Raw genomic sequence first — 11312 nt, 5'->3', positions numbered from 1 at the left:
CACAATTGCGAAATTGTGCCCCCCCCCCCCCCCTTTTTTTTTTTCTTTTTTTTGCATTAGCAGAATATAGACAAAGATTTGCGCACATTTGTAATGGAAACGCAGCTATAATTAGCAATAGCTCCGAAGGAAATGGTGCTTTCTATGAAACAGATTAACAAAGGAACACATAAAAAGTAACACCCAATCGGTACCAGGAGTATCTACTATAGGGGAAAATGAGAGTTACTGGCAGAAATATCTTTGTCACCAGACCCGTTCAGGAAATAGACCCAGCCTGAACTCGATATGGCGGTGATAAAAGTTTCTGCCGCAGAGACTTAAGGCTTTAGATTTTACTTTTTAAGATTTCACCCACTTTAACATTCTCTATCAACCTCATGCTTCAGGGAGTTTCCCCCAAATATCAAGGCTCGCCTTCAAATCAATAAATCAAATTAAAAAAGAGATGAAAGAGACGAGAAGCTTGTCTCGTTCCATTCCATATTCTGAGCTCTGCAGGTATAACAGCTGCTCTTTCTTTCTGAAACTCTGGAACATTTTGCAGGAACGGTGGATATGCAGAAAGGGACTTCTTGCTGATGAGCCGGCAGGGATCTGGCATGAAAAGCCCCGATGACGAGGCCGAGCCGCCGCCCACCTCACCGATCCATCAGCGCCCATTTTACAGCCCCACCTCCAGATCGATACGCCGCTGCCACCGTCTGCTGTACATGTGACGTATGGCGGTGCCTCCGATTCAGACCGACAAAGCTTCACAGGAGTCAATAAAGTGAACAGAAAACTGTTGATGAATGCGAGGTTACGCTGTGAGATGAATCTGCCTTCAGAGGCGGAGAGCCGGAAGTATTAATGCTCCGTTTCTGTTGTTTTGTTATTGCAACAGCACCAAGAAATCAACCAGATAAGAGCGGCTCCAGGCCGCGGTTTGACTTTGGGAAGAAAAAGAACCCAATAAATACTTAACTGTCCAAAGCAAAAAGATCCTCCAACGCCTCAGAGCTGAAATATAAAAATAAGACAAAGTTTGAGCGGGAAACAGGATGAAAGGTGAACAAAATAGAAACCTGCCTGCCAAGTGAAACTGTAAAGAGGGTGAATTAATTTAAAAAACTAAATTGAAATTCCAGTCAAGTGTACAATTCTCATAACAAATGATTTTATTTCCAACAGTTAAAATGGTTGCTAACAAGTTTGGTAAGCAGCTTCTCCACCAATCAGCTGTGAGGCGCGTCAGCGACTTTCACACAGCAGGTCCGATGCTTATGTCTTAATTTTTGCAGAAATATAATTTTTGTGTGGTCAGTCATGTTACTAATTAAATGTGACCGCAATCATCATCTTTGGGACGGTTTACGATGTCAAAGCGAACCGCAGGCACAGAAGAAGAACGTAGATGACGTCACACAGCAGCGCTCTGTTTGCGGCAGTAATAATGGCCGCCGAAAACAACGCAAGATGTCCAACAGTGAAAACCTTGATTTGCATAACTAAACTAATATCTCTGCTACTGCTGAAGCTTCAGTGGACGTCCGGAACCAGAGCGGACCGGAACCACAGCGCTGGGCAGAGAAACCGGAAACTATAATCAAGTAAGAGCAGAACTACTTCAAAACATTTTTACTCAAGTAAAAGTAAAAATGATCCGTCCAAGAAATTACTCAAGTTAGAGTAAGAAAGCATTTGGTAAAAAGTTTACTCAAGTATCAAGTAACTGATTAAAAGATCAATAATTTATTATTTAAATATGACATCATCAGATGGATCAAAATATAAAGTTAAGTGTCATTTTGGTATTTTAAGGATGAAAATGACAATTCATATAACAAAAAATAACAAAATCAAGTAAAATAAACATTTTCCAGATCAGTTTCCTTCAATAAAAAACTTATGAAATGTTAACAAAAACTGCAGGTTTGTGTCTTTGTCTGGTGACGTTTCGGTCGTGTTATTTTGTGACACATTAAAGTGTATTTTTAACACTAAAATTGTGTTACTTTCTTTAACTGAAAGACGTCAAAGTATTTGGTAACCGTTAGGAAGCTGCGAAACAGATTTGCAGAAAGTTAACGGAGCTAAACACATCAGCATGGAGCCAGGCGTACTTTCTAGATGAAGAAAAACAGAAGAACTGTCTGGTTTCTTCTGCCGTAAATGATGAGGCGTGCCTCATGGCAACATGACCGTTCAGACTGGTGATGCTTTGAAAACCAACACATCTGATTTAGTTCCATATGAAAGTGGAACAAATTAGATATTTTAGTGGATAAAAAGATCAGAATTGGGCCGTTTAGACTGACTGTAAAAAAATAAAGTTGATTTGGGGTTTATTTTTTAAAGAAGAGTCTGAAACATGTTGCCAAGCAATAAATATAAGCTTAGACTGAAACAGAGAACAAGAGTCTGAACAGTAACTTTAATTAGAAAACACACCAAATATTTGTTGCCAGGTTTTTTGTGCTGCAGAGTTTCCTTAATCCACCAGAATAGAGCTGCAACTCATAAAGAGCTGCAGTCTCCCTCTGCTGCTCCCACAAACACATCCACACATATTTGGGAGTGTTGTTGGGCAGACGCCATGTTGGAGATTTCCCACCGGATGGATCAGGCCATCTGCGTTTTTTTCTCCTTCGCCCCATCTTTGTTTGCAGCCTGAATTAAACAGCTGCACCAGCAGGTAGATCACGACGTCCGAGTTAACACGGCTCACTGCAGCAGCAGGTAACGCAATACGACCCCAGGCTGAACATCATCAACACACCCCTGCAAAGCGCTCACACACACTGCGCCGAAGCCATCGCAGGGTGTGAAGTGAAGATAATAAACAACAAGAACTCCAGACTGGAGCGTTTTGTGTTTGGGGAGTTTTTTGGGGACACACTGTTGAAGAGTCTGAAGGAAAACTCTTCTAAGATGCTGTTTATTAAAACATTAAATAAAACTTTATTTTCTGACATTAATGTATTCATCACATCCTGGGGACTCACATTTCAATAATGAAACTTAGATATTTTTGTGCTTTGCTCTTATTTTAGTCAGTCAAATCATCTTCCATAGGAAATTTGTAAAAATGCACTAATGTTATACGAACAAATGACTATCAGCCATTTTAACCCTTTTTCTTTAATTTTAGCTTTAATTTGCTGCTTTTTTTTACATGATATTTCAACATTTACTTCCAAAACAAAAAAGCAGCACAAATGTAACAAAATGCACTTTTATTTTTTGTCAAGTTAAATATTTACGAGATATTTTTGAGCTGCAGCAGGAACTGGAGCGGAGCGGTAAACAGCTCAGTTCTATTAAATCTGGGATACAGCTCTGAAACAAAAAGATATAGACTTTGATTCATATTCCATATTTGAACATGGACCTTCACCTTGTGCCTGTTTTCCTTCTCACTCAGTGGAGAAGCAAAGGAGGAACAAAAAATAACCAATAGAATAGTAAAAGGGTAGTATTGTTTATTTTTCAGACATGTTGTGCCATTCTATATCACAATCAAGCAACTATGTTACCTTCAATTGTCATAAAAATGTAGCATTTATCAGATATGACTTAAAATAAATTAGACTTTGTAATTTAACGCCTTGAAATTGGGCCTCTGTTTCTTTAAAAACTCCTGTTCTTCCTGAAACTGCCTTCAGGAAGTCATCACAACACGGCTCCTCTATTAACCCTTTAACGTTTTACCAGCGTTGCACTGAGAAGCGGCTCCGTTAATGAGCTCAGCAATTAGATGTTTGCTAATAGCTGGTGGCTAGGCTGAAGGAGCTCAGTGGAGGAGGAGCTGCACCTCGAAGGCGGGGCTAGGTCCATGCTTTTAAATCATTAAACTGGTCTATATAAAGCGGAACTGAAGAGTTTCAGGTTTTAGTTCATTGTCGTTCCACCGGCTCCTCTTTCACTCCTGATCTCGTTTTGGTGCCGTCTCTTTAAATCCAGCTGGGGCACTTCAGACCCCGCCCCCTTCAGGTCACACTCCACTCCACCCCACTCTGTTCGGCCGTTTTTGTAGTTTGATAGTGATAAGCACATTACTGAATGCGATTGTATTGTTTACATTTTCAAAAACAAAAACAATACCAAAATGTTTTTGTAATACAGCACAAAACAAGTACAGCTACTGTATGTCCTCCAGGAGCTAGCAGCTAGCACACAGCGCTAACATTAGCAAGAGGCACGATGCTACTGCTAGCAAAACGATCGCCAGGATGTCGTATAAACACACACTAAATAAAGTCTGTTTTCAGTTTAGCATCTTAGCAAATTGTTGAGTCCGTTGTTTCAGAAGGAAAACAATCCATCAATCAGACTAAGTTTTGATTTTCAAATTTAGAGAGGCGCTTTGAAAGCTGCAGGGCGACATAGTGAGGGTTCATACACACAACAGCCAAACATTTTGATTTATCCACTTGTAATTTTTTCATCCTTGAAAATGAGGCAAACAAAATCATGGGATTTGCAAAACTGGTTAGCCAGATTTCTGTGACCTTCTGCAGCAAAAACTGTAACAATAAAAAAAACTGAACAGATTGAAAAATATGAACCAAACAGAATATAAAGATATCTACGCAGCACCAGGAGACTTTTCTGCTCTCCCAGAGACTCCAATTACACAACAAAAGGGCTAAAAATGGATTCTCAATGATACGTTGTCTTCAAACCGTAGTTTCCAAGACAAATAAATCCATTCTTTTAAGAATAATCACATTGCACCAATGAGACTTTTTGAAACTTCTTTGGAAAATGTTCACATTATGTCCTTATTAACGGGTCATGTTATGGTTCATTCCCTGAGTTTAGGAGCATTTTCATTCGTGAATGGAGTTCAGGGCCTTAACTAACAAAATAATACTTAAAAAGTGAATCTAGAGAAAAACTCTGGCTGTTAGGAAGGAAAATACAGCAAAATGATTCTTGACTGATGACTTTTACAAAACATTTTGTATAATTATTTGCACTTTCTCTCATTTCTTTGCATGACAACAGTGCTTCCCATGTTTGATGACTCCAACCCATCGGATAAAGTTAGCAGCAAAGTCGAATCCCTCCAGCTGTTCCTGATCCTATTAACTTAAACACTCATTAAAAGGAATAAATACAGCCTGAAAACACTCACACACGCTCACTGCGTTCCCCTGAGGACATTACGTAACAAAATAAACCCTAACCTTATTCTAAACAAACCTAATCCTGATTCATTTCATTAGCAATGCTAATACCCGACTGGCTTGAGTACAAATCTGAAGAGTGACGACAGCGTCTGTTTCTGACCGTCACTGCCTCTAACAGTGAAAACATTTGTAACTTTATATAACATCAACTTTATAGCGTCTAATTTTTAAGATTCTTTGTAAATAAAAAGGTCTTCTCTTTATTTCTGCCTCAAAACAACAAGAAACTCTAAAATCATGAATTTATTTTATCAGACAGGAAAATTTGCTCCAGGCGGCGTCAAGAACTCAGAGAACAGGGATGTTCAAAGTGCGGCGCGGGGGCCATTTTGGGCCTTTGGATTGATTGAGCGGTCCCAACTGCAGTTTCATGAATGATTCAAATGTGATAGAGACTTTTTTTTAAGGTTTAGTTGGCTCTAGTGGCCTTTATTTGAAAGTAGTTTGACAGGAAACAGGGTAATGAGAAAAGTGGAAGACATGCAGCCAATGTCACCAGGCCGGGAATCGAACCTGTGACCATCGTCATGAGAACTAAGGCCTCGATATGTGGGTCGTGCTTTGCCCCTGCGCCGCCACGGCACACCGATAGAGACTTTGTATCTCAGGATGAAATTGTTACCAACATAATTTTACTGCAATGGAAGTAAATTGCTTTAAATTTTCCTTGTGTTTTTTTTTATTTGAGGGATTAATCTAAAAATGTTTAACATTTTTTTTATTCTATATACACTGATCCTATTATGCCATCATAAGAGACAAAAGACAAAACCTGCAACTGCAGAAATCTGATGCCGCTCCATTTCAGTGTCTTTTCTGAGGTTTTCGTGTCATTTTCTTCAGTGGTTCTTGGTGCAGCGCCCCCACAGGTCAGGAGGGCAACAGGTTTCTCAGAGTGTTGGCAAAGGTTTGACCCAATGAACCACAGCAGCTGGAAATGCAACAAATGTTGCTGTTTTGGTCCCAGATTGAATCATATCAGTTATGAAAACTGCCAGAAGCTCATTAGTTGTTACTTTGCTGGCTAATGAGAATTTCAACGTTGTTTTTGGAAACTTATCTACAACTAAAAGATTAGTTGCCAAACATTCTGGAAAATAACAAAAGAAAATAATCTGTAGCCAGCCTCACATTCCCACATAAATGCTGCTATCTTGAAAAGGGGGGAGCTCTTTGTGCTCCAGTAAACAGAACGTATTTAACAACCTCTTGGATCATAACAACAGACAGCGCTTTAATAATTCATTAGTCATTAACTTCTCTCTCAGAGCAGTTGCAGATTCTGCTTAGCTGTGGATTTAACTGAGTTTATCACATTATTGGGCTCAAACACTCAATATAAAGAGCTGCAGCTTCAGCTCAGTCTCTGATTCACCTGGGAAGGACAAATTGATGCTAAGTTTTGCCTAAATTTATTACCTACTGTGGCATATTTATATCTCATATGTTTGCATATAATAATGACTTAAATCTAAAAAACACATTTTATTCAACCATTGCTGATTTTTTGTAATATCGAATAAAATCTTGCTACCTGCTTCTCGTTTCTTCATGTTTCCCTGCAGTATAATGTTTGCATTAATATTAATTTATTTCCGTAAATGTTGTCCATATTTTCTGGCGGTAACCGTCGGTGACCTGCAGGTTATTCAGCCCGCTGCTGAAATGTTTCCCCTCCTGCTAATCGAACATTCGGTCTGTATCTGAGTCCAGCAGCCGCTCATATCAGCACCGAAACCTAAATCACTTCCACTCAGAAGGTCACCTCCACATTTTTCACCGTCTCCATTTTCTAGGCTCTGTTTTAAAAAACAATACAGAATAACTTTCATTATTCTGCAAATAAAGTTTTTAAATGTGAAATGAAGCCAGAATAAATTCTTCCTTTAATGAACATAGATGATTAATAATTCTTGCAACTTGTGTCTGTAAGTTGATCAGTGATTGTGTGTATTAACTCCATATGTCTCTCTCTCTCCATCCGTCTCTCCATCCTGCCGTCATGGCGGCTCTTCTGCTCTCCGACTGTAAATCACCTCCGTCATGATTTAATTTCACACCTGCTCAGACGAGCTGCTTCTCAGGTGAAATGGGACTCTGGTGTCAGAACCTGACGCTCCGTCTTGTCTCTGCCCACTCGGAGTTGATTCACGCGTTCAGCCTGAAGGTCGTCTGAAGGTCAGATCTCTTCTCTCAGCTGAAACTGGAACAGAGCCGGTGGGCCGGGTGTGAAACGTAAACCAGCTGCAGGATTTCATGATGTTTCAGGTTTTCATCAGGTGTTAAAGCTGCAGTACGTTGTTTACAGGTGAGAACTGGAACAGAACGCACTTTTCTTTTTAAGAGTTTTTTTCATAGAATACATCTGAAATATTTTAAAGAAAATGTAAAGTGGGAAGCTAAAATACCTCAACGCAACTCTACTTGACGCTAAAGCAAAGCAGCCAATCCAAAAGCACCATTTATTTTCCTTGGCACTGATTGGCTGAAGCCCAAAGAGTAGAAATATTGAAAATTGTAGATGTTAGCTTCTGCAGTAGTGCATATCAATTAAAGTATATTAATGTTTGGTGTTTAGAGAAGATCTAAAGTATTAATGGATTATAATCTTAAATTGGCAGGTTAATCAGCCTTTGAGTTGATTCAAAATAAATCTCTTCTTTATATGTAGTAGAAAATTCTTCAAGGAAGACCAGGAGATTTTTTTTTTTTTTTTGGACAAAAAATTAAATGTATTTATTTATTTTCAACAGGAAGTTTCAGGAAGGAAGACATCCTGAAAACTTTTATGCAGAAACATAAAACATGTTTGAATTCACAAATGGTCCGTCAAAATTTGCCTTTTGACTGAAACCCAAATGTTTTCAATCCACTAGATTTTAATCTATTGTCACAGCGAGGCACAAATCAAGGAGGCATGTTTCTGCTTTATTCCATCGATTTGCCTCGCTAAACTTTCACGGATCAGCGAGCCTGATGAAGGGAAGGAGGGTGAAGTTTGGACAGAAAGGCTGAAGTTGTAAATCTGCATCCTCGCCTCTGTGCGGGCAGAAAGTCGGCCTTTACGGCAGAGGAAGGCTGACTGATGGCCGCCGCCTTGCAGAGCGGGAGGGAAGGAAGGTGACGGATGTACGCTCCGTCTTTTCTCACTTTCAGCTGTCAGAACAGAAATCCTCAGTCTAACGGCAACTCTTTTACTTCCTGAACAGAAACTAAACATGACTTCTGTTTTTTCTGAACAGGCAGGAAACCTGCAAATGATTTAAACCAGATGCAGATCTTCTACCTGTGTTATATGGTTCCCACCTGTCCCTAAAACCTTTATGTGCACTTCACTGAATCCACACTTCACAGATCACTGAGCTCTGGGACCAGGCCTCTGTCTGCGACTGATGCTTGTGCGTCAGATTTAGTGGGAGTACCAGAAACACAACACAAAGGTTCCAGCAAGAACCTGTGTTCATAAAAAAAACCAAAAAACAATTACGTGGAATCAAATGTAATTAATAGAAATTAACATGTTAAAACATTTTGCAGTTGTACTTAATAGTTTCATGAAGTTTGTCCCAAATTATGAGCGTAGGAATATAAAGTTTTCTCTTTGGATTTCGTGTTCATATGTCATACTTTAGAAAATAAAGCAAATAGTTTCTGTCTTTTTTTACCCCAGCATTCACCGTGTGCTGGGCGTCGGTTTCAATATTTCTTCTAGAAATATACATTATACTGTGACGTTTGATATTTTTGAGCTGAACCAAGTTGTTACAAAGAAACAAAATGTTTCCAGTTTTTTATAGTTATCTAAAGTTAACAAATGAACAAAAACTAAAATTGAGAAAATATTTTTGTGAACTGAAATAAGTAAAAACGGTACTTAATGAAGAAAAGCTGTAATGAACTGAAACTAAATTGTACAGTGATAAAACTAAAACATACTGAAATTATAGATGTAACATCTGTTGTGTTTGTGTTTATGAATCTATTAATTAGCCCGTTGAACTGATGTGAAATTGATTTTATTTTTCCCTGACCCAAAAAGCAACTGTCTGCAAATTACAGCACTCCGTACTTACACTAGTCTGTAAAATAGCTACAGAAAAAGCTGGGAGAAAAGTTAGTGGTATCTCCTGTTGAGTATTCATTACCCAATAGATGTATACACAATCATAACACAATACTTTGACAGTTTTGAATTTTGCACCTAAAAATTAACCAAAATATGACAAAACTAAAAGTACTAAAAATTTAACTAAAGCAAAACAATATTTAACTAATGATTACTAATAAAAACTACCAAACACTCTATAAAACTCACTGACAAAGATTCACTGCCAAATAAAACTCAACTATTATAATAACTCTGATATATACCTTATATAAACACATAAAAAATACTTTTGGCACTAATGGAACCCCATATTTTGTACTTCTTGAGGTCATTTTTGTCTGATTAAAACCTATGTTGCTGATTTGCAACATTTAGGCCCTGTGTTTTGTGGATTTCCATGTCTGTCTGTCAGTTAAACTGAGTCGAGGAGTCGAGGAGTCGTCAGAACCTTAATCCTTTGAGCCTGAATTGAAATTCAGCGGGGCCCCTCCGCCTCGGGGCCGGATCTGATTCAGAACCCGGAGCCCCCAGACTGACTGCTGGTCATCCCTCGCTGTTGAGCGCCCATCTCTCATGTGTCAGGATTAGTTTGGCGTCGACTTGGACCTTGTTATTTAAAAGCTCGTCCTCACTTTCTAACAGCATCCAGCTACCTGATCCTCGGAAGAAGGAAGAGTCCAATTTCTGAGTTATTTTACTTTGTAATGAAGGTGTCAGGAGGGATGTGAAAGGGAGGAAACCTACCATAAATTTGCACCTTTAGGAAGCGTCTACATGTCCGTGCCGGTCCGGCTGCTTTGTGACTTTATGTTTTATTCAGCTTCTTTTCTTTCTGCTTCCAGCTTTCTGACGATGAATCTTTGGCAGATAAAGAAAGACGGAAAGTTGAAGTTTTTCCACCTTGATGTTTAAAAATGCTTTTCATTCAGGTTTATCTTGTCATACTCAACGAAATTAGTCATTGACTTAACATAATGTTTTTCTTTTCAGGTTTCACATAATTTTGTTAAGTAAAAGTAAAACATATATACTAATCTGCCTTTATGAATTTATGTTTAACTAACATAAATTAATGAGCTACTTCAAGTCACTTCAGACAAGAGTTGGTTCAACTAACTATAATTTTTTTGTTAGTTTCACAAAACAAACTCTTTCATTGAACTTATTTTACATTTTTTCACTCAATGTAAACAAATTACATTATTTGCTTTCCATCAACTGATGTTTTTAATACAACTATTTTTGTTCTAGTTAACTAAATTCACATTTGTTCAACAGGTTTTACACAAATCAATCAATCAATCAATCAAATTTTATTTGTATAGCACATTTCAGCAGCAAGGCATTTCAAAGAGCTTTACATCATATCAAACACAGAAACACAATGCAACATAGAATCAATAATCAAAACACGACATTAAATCAGGTTCCATCAATAAATTTGTAATTGATTACGTTTCAAATACAATCCTAAACAGGTGGGTTTTTAGTCGAGTTTGCATCCATAGAAGGTTTACCTGTTACACTCCTACTGCGTTATATGGAACAAAATACCTGTTGCTATTTTTATTCCCACTCACAATCACACAGTTTAAAACAATGTAAACAGCATTTTAATGGGCTTCTGGCACCAGGCTCCGTTCACCTCTTTCACGGAGTTTCGAGCAGGGACTCCGCCGTCCCTCACGGATTTTTGTGCAATTCTATGGTACCTGTTAGTGTCTAGAATTTACAGGGTTTGTGTTGCTGCGCAATGACCCATTAAGTAGGTTTCATGTAATTTTATCTTCTTTATTTACCACCAAAGATCTTAAATGTATTCATATTATTTTAACCAAGTTAACATCAGTCACAAGAACATCAACTGATAAAAACTTTCAAATGTCTCGACAACATTAGTAAGTTATTATGAATCAACTAAAAAAGTCTAATAAAAATGTATCCAGATTAAATAAATCTGATTTAGTCGTCTCTCTAAAATGCAATTAAGTACAAAAAATACCCAAATTAAATCTGGAATCTTATTA

This window comes from Xiphophorus hellerii, chromosome 16 (assembly GCF_003331165.1).
Source record: "Xiphophorus hellerii strain 12219 chromosome 16, Xiphophorus_hellerii-4.1, whole genome shotgun sequence".
In the NCBI taxonomy this organism is placed as follows: domain Eukaryota; kingdom Metazoa; phylum Chordata; class Actinopteri; order Cyprinodontiformes; family Poeciliidae; genus Xiphophorus; species Xiphophorus hellerii.
The sequence above is the reverse complement of the archived record's forward strand: the minus strand, read 5'-3'. Positions refer to the sequence as shown.